General features: G+C 43.1%; 1 pseudogene; it reads left to right on the top strand.

Moving 5' to 3' along the window:
• The first annotated feature begins 21,072 nt into the window (after nucleotides 1-21,072).
• On the top strand, nucleotides 21,073-21,190 carry LOC124778970 (annotated as a pseudogene).
• Nucleotides 21,191-21,524: the final 334 nt, after the last annotated feature.

The raw sequence follows: 21,524 nt of genomic DNA, 5'->3' as shown, positions 1-21,524 counted from the left end.
GAACAGAAGAGAATCGAAGCATTTGAGATGCGGTGCTACAGACGAACGTTGAAAATTAAGTTGACCAATAAGTTAAGAAATGAGGACGTTCTGCGCAGAATCGGAGAGAAAAAGAATATATGGAACACACTGACAAGGAGAAGGGACAGGATGATAGGACATCTGAGAAAACTTCGGGGAATGACTTCCGCTTTACCAGAGGGAGCTGTAGAGGCCAAAAACTGTAGAGGAAGACAAAGACTGGAATACATACAGCAAGTAACTGAGGACGTAGGCTGCAAATGCTACTGTGACATGAAGAGGTTAGCTCAGGAGAGGAATTCGTGGCGGGCCACATCAAGCCAGTCAGAAGACGGATGACTTGAAAAAAAAAAAAAAAAAACAACACGTAATCCGTCTCCGTGTGAGCATTAGAGCAGCCACACAGCCACAACGAAGCCAAAGACCTTCATGTTCGGATTATGACTCTGGCGCATCGTACTGCATCTGTAGCAGCAAGCTGGGCAGCAGTTGGCACCGCAGTGACACAACTAACTATTACAAATCGGCTACTCCAGGAAAACTCCGCCCTGTTGCGTGCATTCCGCTGACCGCTAACGACCGCCATTTGCAATTTCGGTGATGCAAACTCAGAGCTCGTTGGAGATCAGGGTGGAGGTCGTTGCGTTTTCTGATGAAAATCTGTTCTGCCTCGGTTACAGTAATGACTATGTGTTGGTTAGAAAGGGCCCGTGTGAAGGCCTGCGGGCCTGCAGTCAGCATGCCTGCGCGCTACAGACACTGGACCTACACTTGGAGTTATGGTCTGGGGCGTGATTTCCAATGCCAGCAGGATCATGGTTATCCTGGGCACCCTGACCGCGAATTTGAACGTGAAGCTGGTGATTCGACGTGTTGTGCTGCCATTCATGAACAGCATTCCAGGAGGTATTTTCCAACAGTATAACGCTCGGTCACATACCGCTGTTGTAACGCAACGTGCTCTATAGAGTGTCAACATGTTACCTGGACCGGCTGGATCATCGGATCTGTCTCGTATCGAGCACATTGAGACATCATCATACGAAATTTCCAGCGTCATCCAAAAAAACAGCATTAACCGTTCCTGTATTGACCTACGAAGTACAACAGGCACTGAACTCTGTTGCACAAACTGACATCCGGCACCTGTACAACACAACGCACGCACATTTGCATGCTAGCACTCAACATTTTGGCGTTGTTAATGTACAAATACATCACATTTGCAATGGCTTACTTCGCGCATAACGTAACCTGTGATATTGCAATGTTAATCATTTAAATACCAGGTGTGCCGGTATGAAATGAGCGTTAAAATACAAATGTGTCGATAGGAAACATTTGTTGAGAACGAGCCTTAATTTTTGTTTGTTTGGTTGATATGACATCTGTCAAAGACATTTAGTATACATCAAGTCATGGAACAAACAACATCATATGTTTTCATCGTGTTAACAATGTCGAATTTTGTACCATAAAGTGATGGTTTGCAGAAAGCATTAATTTTTTGTTTTCATTTGAAAAAAAGTGCTGCAGAGTCGCATGGAATGCTTGTCGAGGCATATGGTGATCATGCTCTATCAGAAGCAATATGCAAAAGATGGTTTCAACGGTTCAGAAATAATGATTTTGATGTAAGAAATGAAGAATGTGGAAGACCACCAAAAAATTTCGAAGACGCCGAATTGCAAGCAATATTGGATGAAGATGATACTTCGAGTCAGAAGCAAATGGCAGCAATGCTAAATGTTGCACAACAAACAATTTCTGACGTTTTGAAAGCTATGGGAATGATCCAAAAGTGAGGAAAATGTGTGCCACATGAATTGAATGAAAGACAGATGGAAAACCGAAAAACCATTTGTCAAATTCTGCTTCAAAGACATGAAAGAAAATCAATTTTGCATCGAATTGTTACTTGCGATGAAAAATGGATTTATTTTAAGAATCCTAAACGGGAAAAATCATGTTTTAATCCGGGACAACCATCAACATCGACTGCATAACCAGATCGATTCGGCAAGAAGATAATGCTCTGTGTCTGGTGGGCTCAGAAACGTATGGTGTATCATGAGCTTCTAAAACCCGGTGAAACTGTGAATACTAATCGCTACAGACAACAAATGATCAATTTGAACTATGTATTGATCGAAAAAAGAAAAGAACGGGCCAGAAGACATAGCAAAAGAATTTTTTTACATGACAATGCACCTGCACACAAAGCAAAACAGGTTCTGGATACAATAAAAACACTTCGCTGGAAGCTGCTACCCCACCCGCAGTATTCACCAGACTTGGCCCCTTGCGACTACCATTTTTTTTCATCAATGGGACACGCATTGGCTGAGGAACACTTCGATTCCCACGAAGAAGTCGAAAATTGGGTGTCTGATTGGTTTGCTTCGAAAGACGGACACATCTTTGGCGTGGTGTCAACAAATTGCCAGAAAGGTGGTCAAAATGTATAGAAAGCAATGGTCAGTACTTTGAATAAAATGATTTTACTTTTAAATTCAAAATTAGTGTTTCATTTTCACAAAAAGACGCTCATTTCATACCGGTACACCTGGTATGTTACCGAGACCAATGTACTCCCGAAGTTCCACTACTCTACATCAATCACTTTTTAGGGTTGTGATTTTTTTCCGCCAGTGTATTATATTTGGAAAAAAAATAAGTTAAATACAGTAGAGCGTCGATTATCTGAAGAATTTGGGGGACATAGGTGTTCGGAAAACTGGTTTGTTCGTATAATCGAACTGTACATGTTTGTTTGCCAAAAAGAAGTTCTGTACAGTAAATTTATTCATAAAAACAGGCATCTCTTTTAGTATTACAAAGTAACATACAAAGGCAACTTCAATTGGAATATATAGTATGTGGCACAGTTTATTAAACAAAAATATATACATATTACATACGCATTTTCCGTGAACAATACACGCAGTATACAAAGTTAACCAGCCCGCGCTCGCTTTAAAGTTCGAAGGCCCTCCAAGTTTTTCGTTGAACTGCATTGCCTTCTCACACAGAATGGGACCTGAGATAGGTTCTCCTTCCGACCTCTTTTGTGTAAGCCACTTGTAAACAGTATCATCTAGATCTGTGTTAGTAGCGAGCTTCATAGTTTTACGGCTTGTTGATCCATCAGTAGAATCAAGCATAGCTATAAAATTTGCTATGCTCGTCTTTTGTTTTTTTATATCCGTAATTGTCGACTTCCCCACCTTGTACTCATTGGATAAAGTGGTTGCAATTTCACCTTCTTTTAACCTTTCAATAATCTCGTACTTGTCCCTCATAGAAAGGACAACACGTTTACGTTTAAGCATTTTGTATCGTCAAGTTCCCTTCTTCACGCAGCAGCACAAAAGTGGTCGTTACAGAGAAAAGAAGGTGACTGTTTGCACCGTGAGATGCGCGGAGCGGAACGCCGCAACTCTAAGCTGGCGCAGCTGTTGCTGTGAACAGCTTTGATACTACCGCTACTTCTACTGCCAGTGCCAAGCCGACAAAAGTGTGCTGATTGTTGAAACACAGCGACTGGCTGCTTGGCCGGTCAGCAGCGCCTTGTGTAGGTCCCATTAGAAGCAATGTTCAGCCAGCGGTGGCCCAGTGCGGCGGCTACTGTGGGAAACTTGGTTGAAATGGCTCTGAGCTCTATGGGACTTAACATCTATGGTCATCAGTCCCCTAGAACTTAGAACTACTTAAACCTAACTAACCTAAGGACATCACACACATCCATGCCCGAGTCATCACGAGGCTGGGAAACTTGGTTTAGGAGTGAGGGTGATGATGGACGGTAGGGTGGGAGAGTAACAGGTGCGAGCGAGTACACAGTTCGGTTAAGCGGTCGTTCGGTTGACCGACGTTCGGATAATGGACGCTCTACTGTACGTGTAATCCGAGAAACTTAACAGTAAATAAGTTAATTTCATGCAAATCATGTACAAAATCGGATTGCCGTATCTCCGTAACTGTAGATTTGAAGCATCTTTTACATAGTGCGTGTTTTTCACGAACTAGTGCACCTGTGTCGTGTGTCAGAGGGAAGAGCGCGGGCCGACGCTCGGCCCCGACACATGGTAGCCTAGCGCCGTGTCCTGCCAGGTGGGCTAGGGCGGGCGCGAGCGGCTTCTGCTGCCGATCTTCGGCCGGCTCTTGTATCGACCGCGCTCGTCGCTGGACGGCAGGAGGCCGGCTGCATTGGCGTCCCGGAACTGCGGCCTCGGCTGTCTGCCACTCGCAATCCACCTGCCGAAGACGTCGCTCTGTGCGGCCGCGCCCGGGAAACCTGGGTCAAGCCGGGTTCCGCTGGGAGCAGGAGTTCTCCGCCGCACGAATTGGACCGGGCGTTTTGCGTCACCGTGGAGTAAAAGTTAAACATGTTGCGCATTCGTGTTTCCCCAGAAAATGAAACCGCAACCACATTAACTATTCAGTCCACACGTGCTCTCTGTGGAGAGTGTTCAGTCAAAGCGTTGCTACTTTAACCAAAGTGCTAATAAAATGAGGTGACAAAAGTCAAGTGGTTCGTCGTATATCTACATCTAGATCTACATACGTACTCCGCAATCCACCATACGGTGCGTGGCGGAGGGTACCTCGTACCACAACTAGCATCTTCTCTCCCTGTTCCACTCCCAAACAGAACGAGGGAAAAATTACTGCCTGTTGCCTCTGTACGAGCCTTAATCTCCCTTATCTTATCTTTGTGGTCTTTCCGCGAAATATAAGTTGGCGGCAGTAAAATTGTACTGCAGTCAGCCTCAAATGCTGGTTCTCTAAATTTCCTCAGTAGCGATTCACAAAAAGAACGCCACCTTTCCTCTAGAGACTCCCACTCGAGTTCCTGAAGCATTTCCGTAACACTCGCGTGATGATCAAACCTACCAGTAACAAATCTAGCAGCCCGCCTCTGAATTGCTTCTATGTCCTCCCTCAATCCGACCTGATAGGGATCCCAAACGCTCGAGCAGTACTCAAGAATATGCCGTATTAGTGTTTTATAAGCGGTCTCCTTTACAGATGAACCACATCTTCCCAAAATTCTACCAATGAACCGAACACGACTATCCGCCTTCCCCACAACTGCCGTTACATGCTTGTCACACTTCTTATCGCTAGGCAATGTTACGCCCAAATATTTATTCGACGTGACTGTGTCAAGCGCTACACTACTAATGGAGTATTCAAACATTACAGGATTCTTTTTCCTATTTTCTGCATTAATTGACATTTATCTATATTTAGAGTTAGCTGCCATTCTTTACACCAATCACAAATCCTGTCCAAGTCATCTTGTATCCTCCTACAGTAACTCAACGACAACTCCTTCCCGTACACCACAACATCATCAGCAAACATCCGCACATTGCTATCCGCCCTATCCAAAAGATCATTTATGTAGATAGAGAACAACCGCGAACCTACCACACCTACCTGGGCCACTCCAGATACTACCCTCACCTACGATGAACACTCACAATCGAGGACAACGTACTGGGTTCTGCTATTCACAATAAAGTGCCTGGCAGAGGGTTCAATTAACCACCTTCAAGCTGTCTCTCTACCGTTCCACTCTCGAACGGCACGCGGGAAAAACGAGCACTTAAATTTTTCTGTGCGAGCCCTAACTTCTCTTATTTTATCGGGATGATTATTTCTCCCTATGCAGGTGGGTGCCAGCGGAATGTTTTCGCAATCAGAGGAGAAAACTGGTGATTGAAATTCCATTAGAAGATCCCGTCGCATCGAAAAACGCCTTTGTATTAATGATTGCCACTCCAACTCACGTATCATGTCTGTGACACTATCTCCACTACTTCGCGATAATACAAAACGAGCTGCCCCTCTTTGTACTTTTTCGATGTCATCCGTCAGTCCCACCTGATGCGGATCCCACACCACACAGAAATACTCCGGAATAAGGCGGACGAGCGTGGTGTAAGCAGTCTCTTTAGTAGACCTGTTGCACCTTCTACTCGTAAGTGCTCTACCCACAATATTATCTATGTGATCGTTCCAATTTATATTATTTGTAATTGTAATCTCTAAGTATTTGGCTGAATTCACAGCCTTCAGATTTGTGTGACTTATCGCATAATCGAAATTTAGCTGATTTCTTTTAGTACTCATGTGAGTAACTTCACACTTTTCTTTATACAGGGTCAATTACCACTTTTCGCACCATACAGATATCTAAATGATTTTGCAAGTCGTTTTGATCATGTGATGACTTTAAAAGACGGTAAATGACAGCATCATCTGCAAACAATCTAAGACGGCTTCTCAGATTGTCTCCTATGTCGTTAATATAGATCAGGAACAATAGAGGGACTATAACACTTCCTTTCGGGAACGCCGGATATTACTTCTGTTTTACTCGATGACTTTCCGTCTATTACTTCGAACTGTGACCTTTCTGTCAGGAAATCACGAATCCAGTCGCACAACTGAGGCTGTACTCCGTAGGCAAGCAGTTTGGTTAGAAGACGCTTGTGAAGAACAGTGTCGAAAGCCTTCTGGAAATCTAAAAATATGGAATAAATTTGATATCCCCTGTCGACAGCACTATTACTTCATTGGTATAAAGAGCTAGTTGTGTTTCACAAGAACGATATTTTCTCAAACCGTGCTACGTGTCAATAAATCGTTTTCTTCGAGGTACTTCATACCATTCGAATACAACATATGTTCCAAAACCCTACTACAAATCGACGTTAGCGATATAGGCCTGTAATTCAGCGGATTATTCCTACTTTCCTTTTTGGGTATTGGTGTGACTTGAGCAATTTTCCAGTCTTTAGGTACGCCGGGCGCAGGAGTTTGTGCACAATTGACTGCTCGATTATACCCCATAAATGCTGGAATGGAGTAATGTCGGGTGATCTGGGTGGCCAACCGAATAGTCCAGAATGATCTTCAAACCAATCGCGAACAATTGTGGCCCAGAGGCATGGCGTATTGTCATCTATAAAAATTCCACCATTCTTTGAGAACATGAAGTCCATGAATTGTCGCACATGGTCTCCAAGTAGCCGAATATGGCCATTTCCAATCAACGATCGGTTCTTTTTGACCCTACCATCAACTCATACTGACTGAAATCAGGACTCAACTGACCAGGTCACAGTTTTCCAGTTGTCTAGGATCCAACCGATATAGTCACGAGCCCACGAGAGGCGCTGCAAGCGATATCATGCTGTTAGCAAACGCACTCGCGTCAGTCATCTGCTGCCATAGCCTTTCAACGCCCAAATTTCGTTGCACTGTCCTATAGGATACGTTCGTCGTACGCCCCACATTGATTTCTGCGATTATCTCTCTCAATGTTGCTTATTTGCTAGCACTGACAACTCTGCGCAATCGCCGCTGCTCTCGGTCGTTAAGTGAAGGCCGCCGGCCACTGCGTTTTCCGGGGTGTGAGGTGATGTCTGAGATTTGGTGTTCTCGGCACACTCTAGACACTGTGTACCGCAGAATATTGAATTCCGAAACGATTTCCGAAATCGAAGGTCCCCTCACAACCACCATTCCGCTTTCAAAGTCTGTTAATTCCCGGCGAGCGGCCATAATCACATTTGACACCTTTTCGCACGAATCACCTGAGTGTAAATGACAGCTCCACCATAGCAATGCCTTTTTATATCTTGAACACGCGATGGTACCGTCATCTGTGTATGTGCGTATCGCTATGACATGTCTTTTGTCACCTCGATGTCTGCTGTACGGTACTGATAGATCATATAGCAGAGAAAAATAAGAAACTCCTGCGTTTACAGAGAGCTAAACATATAATGAACGACGAAGAAGACGACTGTCCGGTTTTTTCTTCTGTCACCTCTGAGAGCTGTACCTATTTTCACTGTACATGGTACATGCGCTACATCACCTTGCACTTACGCTTATTGCTTGGAGTATAAAACAGTACGCTGCTGTTTCGCACTGCGTTCCTTTTCTTTATAAAAACTGATACTGTGCAGTCGCATGTTCTTCTTGCCCGTAGAATTACTGGCCGTAGTTTTATCTTTCACTCAGAGTTCTCGTCAAGTTGTGTAATGCACTAGACAGACTCCCCAAATCCTAATCGTTAATGTTGTTCCAAAACAGTCGATTTTCACATGGAAGAGCAATAGCTGTTTTTCCTCATACCATAATCTAGAATTATAAAAATAAATATTATCTAGCTCTATTTCTGTTCCGAAGCGTTTCTTCTGACATATTTTCTAACGTTGTCTTTTAAGGTGTCTTGTGATCTTCGCACGTGTGATATAATCCTTTTATACGGAGTAGTGATTGTCGTTATAAGAGTTTAAAAAACCTTCTGACGGTTTCAAGAGACTTCGCATGTCATTTAGTATTAACTCTAGTGTTGGCCGATAGAGCAGCCATGATTTTACAATAAAAGTGCATTGCCCATTAATGAACGGAAATTTTACAGATCATATGTGAGGTAAGCGTTCGCTTGTAGCGAAATTAACCTGACAATAAACTGTGTTCAAAAAGTGATGCGACTGGTTAAAAATGAATATGAATTTACACTGTTTGAATACATGCACGTAGGACTGACTAGAGGCAACATGACAGCCAACTACGCTAAACAAGTTATCTGTGTGACAAAATATATAAAGCATTCATGAGACATGGTCAGATGTCGACGCAACTTCGTACACATACGCATCATCGGCGTGTATTGTGACGTATATGCAACCAATATGTAACGTATATGCAACCAATACATAACGCAACTACAAGAAATGTGCCTGTGTTCGTAAGTGAAAATGGACTTGATAGGCACTCTGAGCTATCAACAATCAAAATATAATCTGCATAACACCGTGTGCGTTTTTATTAAATGTCTGTTTCACTGTCGTTTAAGCCCTCAGTCGATCGTTACATGAAAAAACTTGAAATTTACATTTGGATAATCTATCTGACTGCGTATTTGAATATAGAAAAATAAAGGAACAAATGAACCTGTAACAATGGATACCTAATCTATCTGACTGCGTTTTTGATTTAGAATTTACAAGTGATACAGAATCTGCCTTGTGCAACGGAATGTGCTGTACGAGACTACATGACGTGTTGTGGAGTGTCAATGTCTCTGTTTTGTCCCTAAGAATTGTACTCACCTCTTTAAATAGCTGCCTTTTTCCATGTCGTTTACAGTAATTCGAAGTAGCATGGAGCAGCAGCGGCTAAAGCTTAATGTTACTTAGAATGAATTTAACAGAAAGAAGTTTTTTTTGGTCCTGTTAACTACTAAATAACTTTTGAGCAGGGATTTCGACGATTAAGTCTATTTGAAAAATTCAGAAACCGTCATGACCAAGTATAAAGAATGGCGAAGTGTCTCATAATGACCGTATAAGTATCAATAATGGAAGAGAGCCAGATTAACAAATTATTTCAATTCCAAAGTTACATTAACATTTAATAACTACAGCATATTTATGAATGGGATGTGTAGAATAATTATTATTATTTGGAGGATAAAGAGGCTTCTTTCGCTGACAAGCAAAACATGGGATTATTGCAAACTCGGACTAACAATCACGAGCCTAACCTTGCAATTCCTTTTGCGCTGTGCTTGGGAATTTTACCTTGAATTCCAACCGTATTTAAGGGGCTCCGGAACGCCCTATACTTGCAATGTTAAAATATCGCCTATAAATTACATCTTTCCTCACAAAGTATTCGAGGTAGGAAGTTGAATTTTTTACAGATTATTTATTGGAATATGGGCTACAACTTAACACAGGGATTTTACAAAATTTTAGTTCAGTTATTAAAGATGATTTTTTTTTCAATTGTAATGAAAATTCGCAACATTTTTTTGCAATTTTTTATTTATATATTCAAAAATATACAGTTTTTTGGAAAAAGGCTGTGTTAAATTATGCAGAAGGTACTGTGTAACATTTACTGAAAGTTTGAAACAAATATGTTTGGAAGATCCTTAGAAAACATGTAATTAGTATGAGAAAATAAAAGTTTTGGGAATCGAGCGACAAAGATTGGATTAACTTTTTAGTGCATTCCAGGTCCATAGGATGGATTATCTTCACCCTCTGCAAACTCCTCCTCCAGCTTCCTCTTGTTCCTCCTCCTGTTTACTCTTGCTTGTATTTCTAGACTCTTTACAGCCCTGTCTGCAGCCCGAAGGCGTTCCTTGTCTAAAGCAAGCATCGCTCGTTGTTGTGTTCGTAGATTTTGCTACCATTTTCTTCAGTTGCAGTTACTGCAACACTGTTCCAAAAGGTGGTCATGTATGAACACTTATCACATTTCAGTTGTATTTCACTAGCAAGTCCTACGTGCTTTATTATGGAGAGTTCCAGACCAACTTCACTACAATGAATACATCTTACACAGTTTGAAAAAATTCCTTTGAGAACCGACATATCAAATATTTCATTCACATCCGATTCGCCCATAAAACATTCATAGTTTTCACTCATTGAACCAAGCTTCTTCTGTGAAGTATTTTCTTTCCCACTTTGACTGCTATGGGCAGGTGTACTTGAGAGGTTAGGTTCACTCACTTGGTTATCGTCTTTATTGTTTACAGTAATAACACATACCTTTGGCTTTCCAACATTTCTCCTTTTCTTAAAAGCCTTCAGAGGATTTCTAATAACTTTACTTTTACTCATTATTATACTTCAACAAAACAGAGACTCAAGAAACAGAATTAATTACGAATATTTTCGAGATAACGACAGAGTAAATAAATATGAAACAATCGACAATCACACCAGCGATATATATTGAACCATCACAGGTTAGCCACAACACATACTTTATCTCACATCACTAAAATGTACTTGATGAACGCGGACGTTAATAATAACACCATTTGACAGCAGTTTAGCAGCGCCACAGTGGGTCACGCCCATGTAGAACACATTTCAAAAAAAATTTAAAAATAGTTGTAGTCTTCGGAATTGAATAAATTATATATCTATTAAAAGGCAATAGTCTGCAGATTCAGAAAACGCAAAAAAGTAAAAATTGAACTTTTCATGATTTTGAGCCTTTCCGGAGCCCCTTAAGCCATCTAAATCTCCCTTGGCTATATAAATAAAATCAGGCCTTGAGTGTGGTAAGATCTGCCATCAGCGACGTGAGGGCAGCGTGACACGTCTTCTGTCTCCGAGCTCTCGACCGACACTGCTACTTCCACTCTCGCAGACAGACCTCATCTCACAACAATGCTTAGAATTGCGCTCCCATGTTTCGCCTTCAGATTGTTACTATCGATAACTAAGTACATAGACAATGCAAAGAATAGCTTTAAACTGGCTATATTGTTTCCAATGTAATGGAGAATTCTTACACACTCCTTACAGTATGTAAATTATTAGAGCTGCATTTCTCTCCGGCAAGTATAACAACCACAAAAGTGTGCAGCATAAAATAGTGCGCTTCTGTTTGGTGCAGCATAAAAACTGATACTCTGATGCAGCATCTTCTTTGTGCTCAAACAATTAGTAGTCGCAGTTTTTGCTGTTTACTGTTCTTAAGGGCCTGAGCACCGCCAGGCGTCCAGTGATAACTGTGAATGACATGGACATACTGCATACTAGTGTGAGACAGCGTTATCAGCATATGTCTGTATGAAAGGGAACTCATTGTGTGTCTCCGTTTGACCGACTGTTCGTAGCATGCAGTACCCAGATTTGTCGGCATTCTTATGTGACAGTGGCTTGATGTTGGACTGCCTGGGAATCTGAGGCCAGGCATGCTCGTCCGATTATGTCTGACAACCATCTATTGTGCACCAAGTACATCGTAACTGACATGTTGCTGACTCATTGCAACGTTCTGTGACATCCCGCATCTTTGAGCGGAGACTAGTAGCAGCCATACTCAGGAATTGCCGTTCCATGTATAGGCTACCGGTAACACAACAACGCAAACGCGCTACAGTTCTAGTGGTGTCGCATCTACATCTACATCTACATCTACACCTACATTTATACTCCGCAAGCCACACAACGGTGTGTAGTGGAGGGCACTTTACGTGCCACTGTCATTACCTCCCTTTCCTGTTCCAGTCGCGTATGGTTCGCGGGAAGAACGACTGCCGGAAAGCCTTCGTGCGCGCTCTTATCTCTCTTATTTTACATTCGTGATCTCCTCGGGAGGTATAAGTAGGAGGAAGCAATATATTCGATACCTCATTCAGAAACGTACCCTCTCGAAACCTGGACAGCGAGCTACACCGCGATGCCGAGCGCCTCTCTCGCAGAGTCTGCCACTTGAGTTGGCTAAACATCTCAGTAACGCTATCACGCTTAACAAATAACCCTGTGACGAAACGCACCGCTAACACGAACTAACAACCCCTCTCTGCTGGCTGGTGAATTGAGGCCGCAACAGTGGCCGTCAGCATGAGAGTCAGTGGTGCTTAAACAGCCGAATGATCAGTATGTCTGGCCTATCGGGCGCTAGTTGAGTGGTACTATCGAGATTCAGAATGGCGTTCGGTGGAGTCTTCGGGAACTCATCCATTCCATTTTCGCATGACAGCCGTGGGAACCTAGCCAACGTGACCAGCAGTAACGCTGAAGCGTAATCTCGAGTATGCCGCTATCATATCGCTGTCAAATTCCGACACGTGGTACACAGTTCTTCACTTTACGCGATGCGTATCACGATCTCGTCACAAACAGCTAATACTCAAAGGCAATTTCTGAATGAGAAATTTGCTTGCGCTAATATGGGATTCCTGTCAGGTGATCTGGGTGGCAAAATCATTCTTTCGAATTGTCCAGAATGTTCTTCAAACCAATCGCGAACAATTGTGGCCCAGTAACATGGCGAATTCCCTCCCATAAAAATTCCGTCGTTTTTGGAACATGATGCCCTTGAATTGCTGCAAATGGTCCCCACGTAGCCGAACGTATTTCCAGACAATCATCGGTTCAGTTTGACCAGAGGACACATTCCATTCCATGTAAACACAGGCCACACCATTACGGAGTCACCACCAGCTCGCACAGTACCTTGTTGACAACCTGGATCCACGGTTTCGTGGGGTCTGCGCCACACACGATCTCTACCATTAGCTCTCACCAAGTGAAATCGGGAATCATTCGACCAGGCTACGGTTTTTCAGTCGTCTAGGGTCCAACCGATATGGTCACGAGCCCACGAGAGGCACCGAAAGTGATGTCATGCTGTTAGCAAAGGCACTCGCGCCAGTCATCTTCTGCCGTAACCCATTAACGTCAAATTCGCCGCATTGGAATTACGGATACGTTCGTCCTACGTCCCACATTCACTTCTGCGGTTATTTCACGCAGCTTTGCTTGTCTGTTAGCACTGACAACTCTGCGTAAACACCGCTGTTCTCGATCCTTAAGAGAAGGCCGTCGGTCACTGCGTGGTCCGTGGTGAGAAGTAACGCCTGTCATTAGATATTCTCGGCACACTCTTGACACTGTGTATCTGTGAGTACTGAATTTTTTAACGATTTCCGAAATTGAACGTCTCCCGCGTCTAGCTCCGACTACAGTATCGCGATCAAAGTCTGTTAGTTCCCGCCGTGCGGCCATAATCACGTCGGCAACCTTTTCACGTGAATCTCCTGAGAACAAATGACAAATCCGCCAACGCGGCGCCCTTTTTTTCCCTTTTGTACGTGATACTACCTCCATCTGTATAAGTGCATAACGCTATGCCATAACCTTCCCCACCTCGGTGTATATTCAGAGATCGCTGGAGAAGACCTGTTGCGCGATATGCTACCCAGCAATGGAGAAGAAAGTCTAAGTAAGTTAGACTGTATATGGACCCATTCTAATCGGAGACTCTGGCAGTCAATCGTATTATTGCAGGACTCTGGAAGGTTGTTGCCTGGATGACAAACCCGTCCCTGAAATGGAAACAATACCGAACCTTTTCATCTTGATGTAACTTGAGATTAATGTCTGACCTTCTAGTACGGTCCTATTGGATCCTTGTAACTTCTGTTTGGTTAGCGTAACGGCAGTAATTGCCTTCAGCCACGGAGCTGCTGGATGTGCATTCCAGTAACTTGCTCTGTGGACCTTCCGGCTTACGAGGGATGGTATGAATATTCGGTTTACCACGAAGGACTTAGAGGTTATGGGTTCGTAGAAGTCGAGATGAGTAGAGGCGAAGTGCTGACAGGGATATGCCAAGGATGGGGAAGGAAATCAGCCGTGGCTTTGTTTTCCTCACGCTCATTAAGCAGACATGGGGAAACTAAATGAGCCGGAAATGAGCTCTTTGTGTAAACTTCGCGTGAACTTACTCAGCCAACGGTGTATTCTTTAATTAGTACATAATCTTGTCACCGAACTACCGTAGATTCTCGCGGATTGTAAGTGCGTTTCGTAATGGTTCGGAAACAGGGAAATTATACATAATTTCCTTACCATACTGCACACTCCAACCCTAAAAATATTAATTCTCTTAAGAAAAATGAAATAATGATCAGTTTTGATGAAGATAGTCTTTCGGGCTTTGTTTTGGTATTTTTTCCTAACAGTATTCTGTTTGCCTGATTTCGATGAATGTGCCCAGGAATTTATCTGACCGCTGACGGTTTCACTCTAGCTCAGACGCGTGAGTCAGCTGGTGCATTTACAGCCCGATAATTTTTGTTACCGATATCTCTCGAGAACTTCTGATAAATTGATCCATTAAATTAATACTTCTTACGGACGCAAATCCAGTATCGCAGCGTACTGAGTAGTTTCTGCCCTGCAGTCTAAACAGACTCGGTTAACGGCTACAGTTTTTATTTAGAACGTTGCGACCGTGAAATGCATCGCAACAAACGTTGATGATGGAGACTGTGCACTACTTCCATTTCTTCAACACGGATGTGAAGGCAGTGACTGCATGAAACAATCAAAACAGTATGTATCATAATGAACAATTGGTTACTTGTGAAATTAACATTTAATTTAAACGCATTACAATCTTCTTTGAAACAATAAGTGGCAATCGTCGTAGAAAAGTTATTTTCCTCCCCATGAACTATATGTGCAACAGCGTTGTGGTATTCATAAACAATAGAACGATAGCATGAACAGTGAAAATATGAACACGAGATACTAGGTGAATGTGATAAACGGAAGAAAACATTGTACACACTTCCTCATAATATTTGTGATGTTGTTATCAGACAGTCGCCCAGATGAGCCAAGGAACTAATACATAAATTCCAAAACTGGGTTAAAACTTTCCGTCGTAAAGTATATGAGATTTCCCTCAGAAAAAAAATAGACTTAAACTTAGCTTTGAAGTTAATGTTTTCAGAAACTTATTTTCATCCGTAATACTGTAGTCTATTTAGGAATAAAGGAAATGAAACGTTCCTATTTCAGCCAAAACAGTACAGCTACGTAATATATTTCATCATTTACGGAAAAGTTAACATAAGGTAGTATGACAAATTTTCACTTAGTTATATGTCAGCCAACCTGTTAGGCAAGGCTTCTTCCGCATAATTCTTTCTGTCGTCTGATTAAATTCTTCCCCTTTCTGTAGAGAAGTATGAATCATGTATTGCAGCGTAAAAGAAACCATTTCCGCGAGCGGACGTCGACTTTCAGAGTAATCTTTACGTCCAGCTTTGTTGGAAGCTTTAGCTCTCTCTCTCTCTCTCTCTCTCTCTCTCTCTCTCTCTCTGTGCGTGTGTGTGTGTGTGTGTGTGTGTGTGTGTGACCGCACGCAAGTGAAAGCGAAAGCACCAGGCGCACAGCAAACATATTATGACCGCTGAATGAAGCGGACCTTTGTGCACGTCTCCAGATCCGGAGCCTTTTTTTGGGTAAAGCTGGAGTGCAGAATAAAAGAGAACACAACAGAACCTTCATCTTCTTCTGAAAAACGGCGTCTGGAAACTACTACAAATCCCCTTATAATGGGTTGTGCCTTTTGTGGAACTCTTCATAACAAGTGACTTAGGAAAACATCGCCCTTCGTCAGTGTACCGTGGGATGGGTAGCAAGTGTCAAACAGAGCACCAATGTAATCTATCAACTGTCTGTCTTCACATCGATGTCAAAAAGGAAATATTTACCAAACAATATCAGAGCGTATTTGCAGACTTTAACGACTATGATAGTTCACTAAAGAAACTTCCGGTTACTTGCTCGTTTTTTGTGACTGAAGTAGAGGGCACCATTAAACGCTTTCACTAGAATCACACGGGTTATTTCGTGCAGATGGAATCACTGCAATACGTGTAGAGTAAACGGTATTTTCTGTACTTATACTATATTCACTTGTATTTTATAGTGAGAGAATGAAACTCACATATGAATAAGGTGTATAGGAGACTAATTCTAACGCAAGATTGTTATAATTTTGTAAGTGGTAAGTCTCTCATAGTAAGCATTATTACGTTAATAACTAATACAGTACCAGGATTAGAACAGATAAATGCTATGGAAGTTGTAATGGGGTTTATTTTAGAATAGGGAGCTACAGAAGATCACATTAACTAACAGTTCCAACACCTTAGGAAACAAAGGTAATACGGACATGATCGAATGGGATAACTGTTTAACAAAGGTGCTCACACAAACAGTGAAGGATTTTGTAGATGTGAAGAAAGAAGAAGAGTCGAAATCTCAAATGCAACACGGCAACTAGTAAAAAGAAGGTGGCAGTTCGAAGCTAACCATTATACGATAATTACAGAATATACTGAATTGAACATAAATGTTTCGAAAAGCCTTCAAAAATTGCGAATAGATACAATGAAAATATGTGGCTGAAGCTACAGCCATTATTCGTGAAACACCTGACCGTCTTAGGCAATCATTAGCACGCGGATGCATATGATTCCGTTCTCTCCTGCGCTAAATGCTTACAGAGAGTCCACTGTAAGACCTATGCAATGCAAATGTTTTTGGAAACAGTCCGTGACTGAAGTTCAGGCTCTCTATGGGGGTTCTGCACCTCCTCGACCATGGGAGATTGTGATTACTCGTGACGAATTCTCCCCTACTTCTGGAGGACTCCTGTTATTCCTTATTCTCCACTTGCTGGCTGTATATCTAATGTTTCTGCAGCCGAAATTCCAAAGCTAGTAATGTCTTCACAGCGGTGGTGTACTCAAGTGTAACTATGAGCCAATTTCATACCTCTTAATGCCGCAACGCCCCTTTATGTGGCAGAAGCTAACCTACTGCTAACAGTTGTGAAATAATGTTGAGAGTCACGGTGTTTCGTACGCAGCGGGGTCCCTACCCCTCCTGCAGTATTCATGTGAGTAAATACCGATCTGGAATGAATATGATTAGTGATTCTCCCATTGTTACTAAGAATTCTGCAAAATATTTAGGTGGCTATCAGCTACACCGCAAGAATAACGATGGCCGACGAACGCAAGAGATTTCTTTGTGATTAGTTGTGTAACACCGGTAGACGCCTCTACATCTCTCTTCGTTTATCCAGTGCTTTTTCTTAGATCCCGTATATATATTTTGTGGAAGAGTTGGCTTGAAAATAAGCAAACACTTCGGCATTAATTTGTTGGCACGATACTAACAGTCACAGGATAAAATGTTCCAACAATAGGATAAACATAGTGAATTGTTTTAGTACTCTAAAAAATAGGCGAAAAATAAAATATTCAAAAGTTAATATTGAGTACGGAGAGTTACGACGTTCCACAAATTCTTGTGATCTTCCTGAAGAGCCTACCTCGAGGGCACGGCAGGTACAGAGCAGCCCAGGTTTTTTCCGTGCTTGGACCCCTTAGCTAACATTTGTTTAGATATAAATTTTTTGGTGCTAGTTGCTTAACCATTGATGACTGCTGATCTTCCAGACATTTACACTGATAATACAAAACTGCTAAATACGGTATTGCTTCACTTTTGGTACCTACCGATTCTGTGTCGTTGGAGAAAGCTAAATTCTCGACGGTGTGTAGTACCAGTTGTCTACTCATAGGGCCCACAATTCCTGTAAATTGTGTGCCGATGGTGTGTCTGCTGAGCTGCAGTCTGATAGTATTTCTGGTGTCTTCCTTTGGGTACAGATCGGGCTAATCTCGTAGCCAACACACCAAATTGATTGCACTATCATGTTCCTGAAACCACTATAGCACGATTCTGACCTTGAGATGCGAACAGTTATCCAGGTGGAAAGTGCCATCATTGTCGGGGAAGACATCATGCATGATGTGATGCATGTGTTCCGCAGTAATGTTCAAGTAGTCAAAAGCTGTTATTGAGCCTCTGATTAGAACCAGTTGTTATGTGAAAGCACAGATAGATGTTCTCCGTAGCTCAACACTGTCGCCACCAGCGTAGTTCAAATGGTTCAAATGGCTCTGAGCACTATGGGACTTAACTTCTGAGGTCTTCAGTCCCCTAGAACGTAGAACTGCTTAAACCTAACTGACCTAAGGACATCACAGACATCCATGCCCAAGGCAGGATTCGAACCTGCGACCGTAGCGGCCACGTGGTTCCAGACTATAGCGCCTAGAACCGCACGGCCACTTCGGCCGGCACCAGCGTAGTGCATGTTATGCTGTAAGCAGCCGATCACCTGGATGGTGACGAACAGGAACGCGGCCATAGATCTGGTGCAATAAGAAACGTCTGAATCAGGCTACTCGGTATTAATTGATCTATAGTCCATTGTCGATGACCCTGTGCCCAATTATACTGTAACTTATGATATCGTTAAGCCAACGTGGGAATACTTGGGGATCATCTGCTGCACAGTCCTATGTTCAACAATGTGCCCTTAACGGCGTGCCCCAAAACACTTCGCCTGCATCAACGTTATACTCACCATCCTAAAACCACTCTCCTACACGACAGTAGCACGCGAGCAGCCTAACTGCTTCGCCGTGTCTGAGATACTCGTTCCCAGCCACTGGTCCGCAACAATATGCCTTTATGTCAGTGTCGGTTCTCATTTGCGGCCCAATCGCTACTAGCATCATTCTTCCTTCGTCTCTGCTCGGCTTATATACTTTCCATATTGCATCTCGTGCCGGCAGCTCCACCAAGCGGTATTCAGTCTCGCCATGGGCTGTGGCCGTAATGTTTTGCTTCATTAGTGTATATGGCTGACATACCATGAAGAGTTGCCCCGCCGGACGAATAGTTGTGATTCACTAGCCTCAGCATGCAGAGTGAGACAGAAGCTTTTCCTTTAGACAACTCTGGATCCGTTTATACCACGATGGTGGATGGCGTCGAACGCATTTAATCATGATCGTCTTGGTGATAAGTACGCCTGGAATCCATAATCCACCTTACGCTACCTGAAACTGGAATTACTGGGCTCGAGTAGTTCTTCGAGATATGTGGCTGAATCACTTTAAAATGTTAAGCACTTTGAGAGACAGTGCTTTCATATCATTCAGGTGTTATAGCCACGAGAGCTTCTTGCCCATAACGTGGCCCTCCTCTCACACTCATAAATATGTCTCAGTCGTAGTGTCATGAGTGATACAAGTCAAGGATAGGGAATGAATTTGACTACGTACGTTCAAGGGAAATATCGAGGCATTTGCCCTACGCTACCTGAAAGAATCGTGCTAAACCTAAATCCGAATGGCCCAGTGGGGATTTTAACTGCTGTCCTAGTGAATTCGAGTTTGGTGTTCCACCACTGTGCTACATCGTTTGATCGAAAACTTGGATCTAGTCCACTCCTTCAATATCTTTAATGTCTACTGCAGCTGATGCCCTGCAGTTGCTGGGTATGGGGACGAGGGTCTCTGCAAATAAAGAACACTACACTTTCTCGATTGTCGTGGACGTTGCGCTGTTATAGGTCTACACAGAAGAGGATATACTCCTAGCACGCTTCCCTGTGAGACGTCCGACGTTTGCTCAAACCTGTCTGACGGCAACTTAGTATTTGTAATTGCGCCATGTTGGGAAGGTATAAAGATCAGTAGTTGTCCCCGCAAGCCCCATTAACGGAGTTGTCGAGGATGTTACGCCTCCAAGTGGTACCGTACAAATTCTATAGATGGAAAAGACTCCTTTAGGATGTTATCTGCTCAGGAAAGCCTGCTGTAAAATCATCTTTGCAAGACCAGTCTATTTTTGCTACCATGGAACTTCCTGAAACCGCATAGAAAGCTACGAAGGAAATACCTTGATTCTTGAACCTAAAGAAAAAAAAATAATACCGGTGGATGTCGCATGCCGTAAGTATTGGAAACTGTGCGGAAAACTCTAGTGGTCTCCTGGGTCCTACCCACTGAGCTGGTACAGTCTGGTGTTCTTATGCTTGCAAATTCCTAGTATAGTACAACGGTGTGACAAGTTGATAAGATTAAAAAATTACCATTCGTTGCACGAAAGCAAGGAAAAATTTAATCAGTAAACTGTGCTATTTTTTCCGGTTACAGTTTATGTTATCTGTAGGTTTAGACACGATGTGCGCCACACATATTACGTGTGTAGCCGCAACTCTGCTCGTGTGAAGCACATTTTATAACAGAGGAGCCTAATGATTCCCCAGTGTAATAAACAGCACTTCACATTTGTTCCAGGCAAATTCACAGCCTTTTCTACAGTAATGTGGAGATTATCTTCGGTCCGGTACACACAATAATTCCGACTGACAGTTCCATTAAGTTCGAATTGCGATTCATCCTACCAGTAAATCCAGTTTCTCATGCAACCATCACCTGAATCCACTCATAAAATTGTACCCAGTGGCTTAGATCGTAGTATTTCAACTGTTGCACCAGCCTTCAGGTAAAATTGCGCAAACTGATCCTGTTCACAGAGTGTGTTGCGCACTACTGTACAAGAAAGTAGCGAAACTGGCAGCTCGAGGGACAAATGTTGAAGATACCCCATCCACCTATTTTGCATGCTTCCACCACAAGTAGCGGACGCCATTAGTCCACGTTTGTCGAGTTAAACGCGGCTACCTATGCAATTGTAAAGTCGTGCCGGCAAGATGAATTAAGTAGAGTGTTGCCATATTACCCTGTTGACGACAGATGTTCGTTGAGCTGTCGTTGCTTCCTAAGATGCTACATGAATAGCACCTGTGTCAGAATTCGCCAACGGCCTTGTCGCAGTGGTAACACAGGTTCCTGTCAGATCACCGAAGTTAAGCGCTGTCGGGCTGGGCTAGCACTTGGATGGGTGACCATCCGGTCTTCCGAGCGCTGTTGGCAAACGGGATGCACTCAGCCCTTGTGAGGCAAACTGAGGAGCTACTTGATTGAGAAGTAGTGGCTCCGGTCTCGTAAACTGACATACGGCCGGGAGAGCGGCGTGCTGACCACATGCCCCTCCATATCGGCATCCAGTGACGCCTGTGGGCTGAGGATGACACGGCGGCCAGTCGGTACCGTTGGGCCTTCATGGCCTGTTCGGGAGGAGTTAAGTTTAGTTTGTGGCAGAATTCACACTGTGGGAACAGTATGCCCATATAGTGACAGACCAAGCGAGACTATGCCAAAGGCTACTCATTTGCACTTAAAAAAGAAGGAAAGATGAGGAGTGGGA

This window comes from Schistocerca piceifrons, chromosome 2, assembly GCF_021461385.2.
Source record: "Schistocerca piceifrons isolate TAMUIC-IGC-003096 chromosome 2, iqSchPice1.1, whole genome shotgun sequence".
NCBI lineage: Eukaryota > Metazoa > Arthropoda > Insecta > Orthoptera > Acrididae > Schistocerca > Schistocerca piceifrons.
The sequence above is the reverse complement of the archived record's forward strand: the minus strand, read 5'-3'. Positions and strand labels throughout refer to the sequence as shown.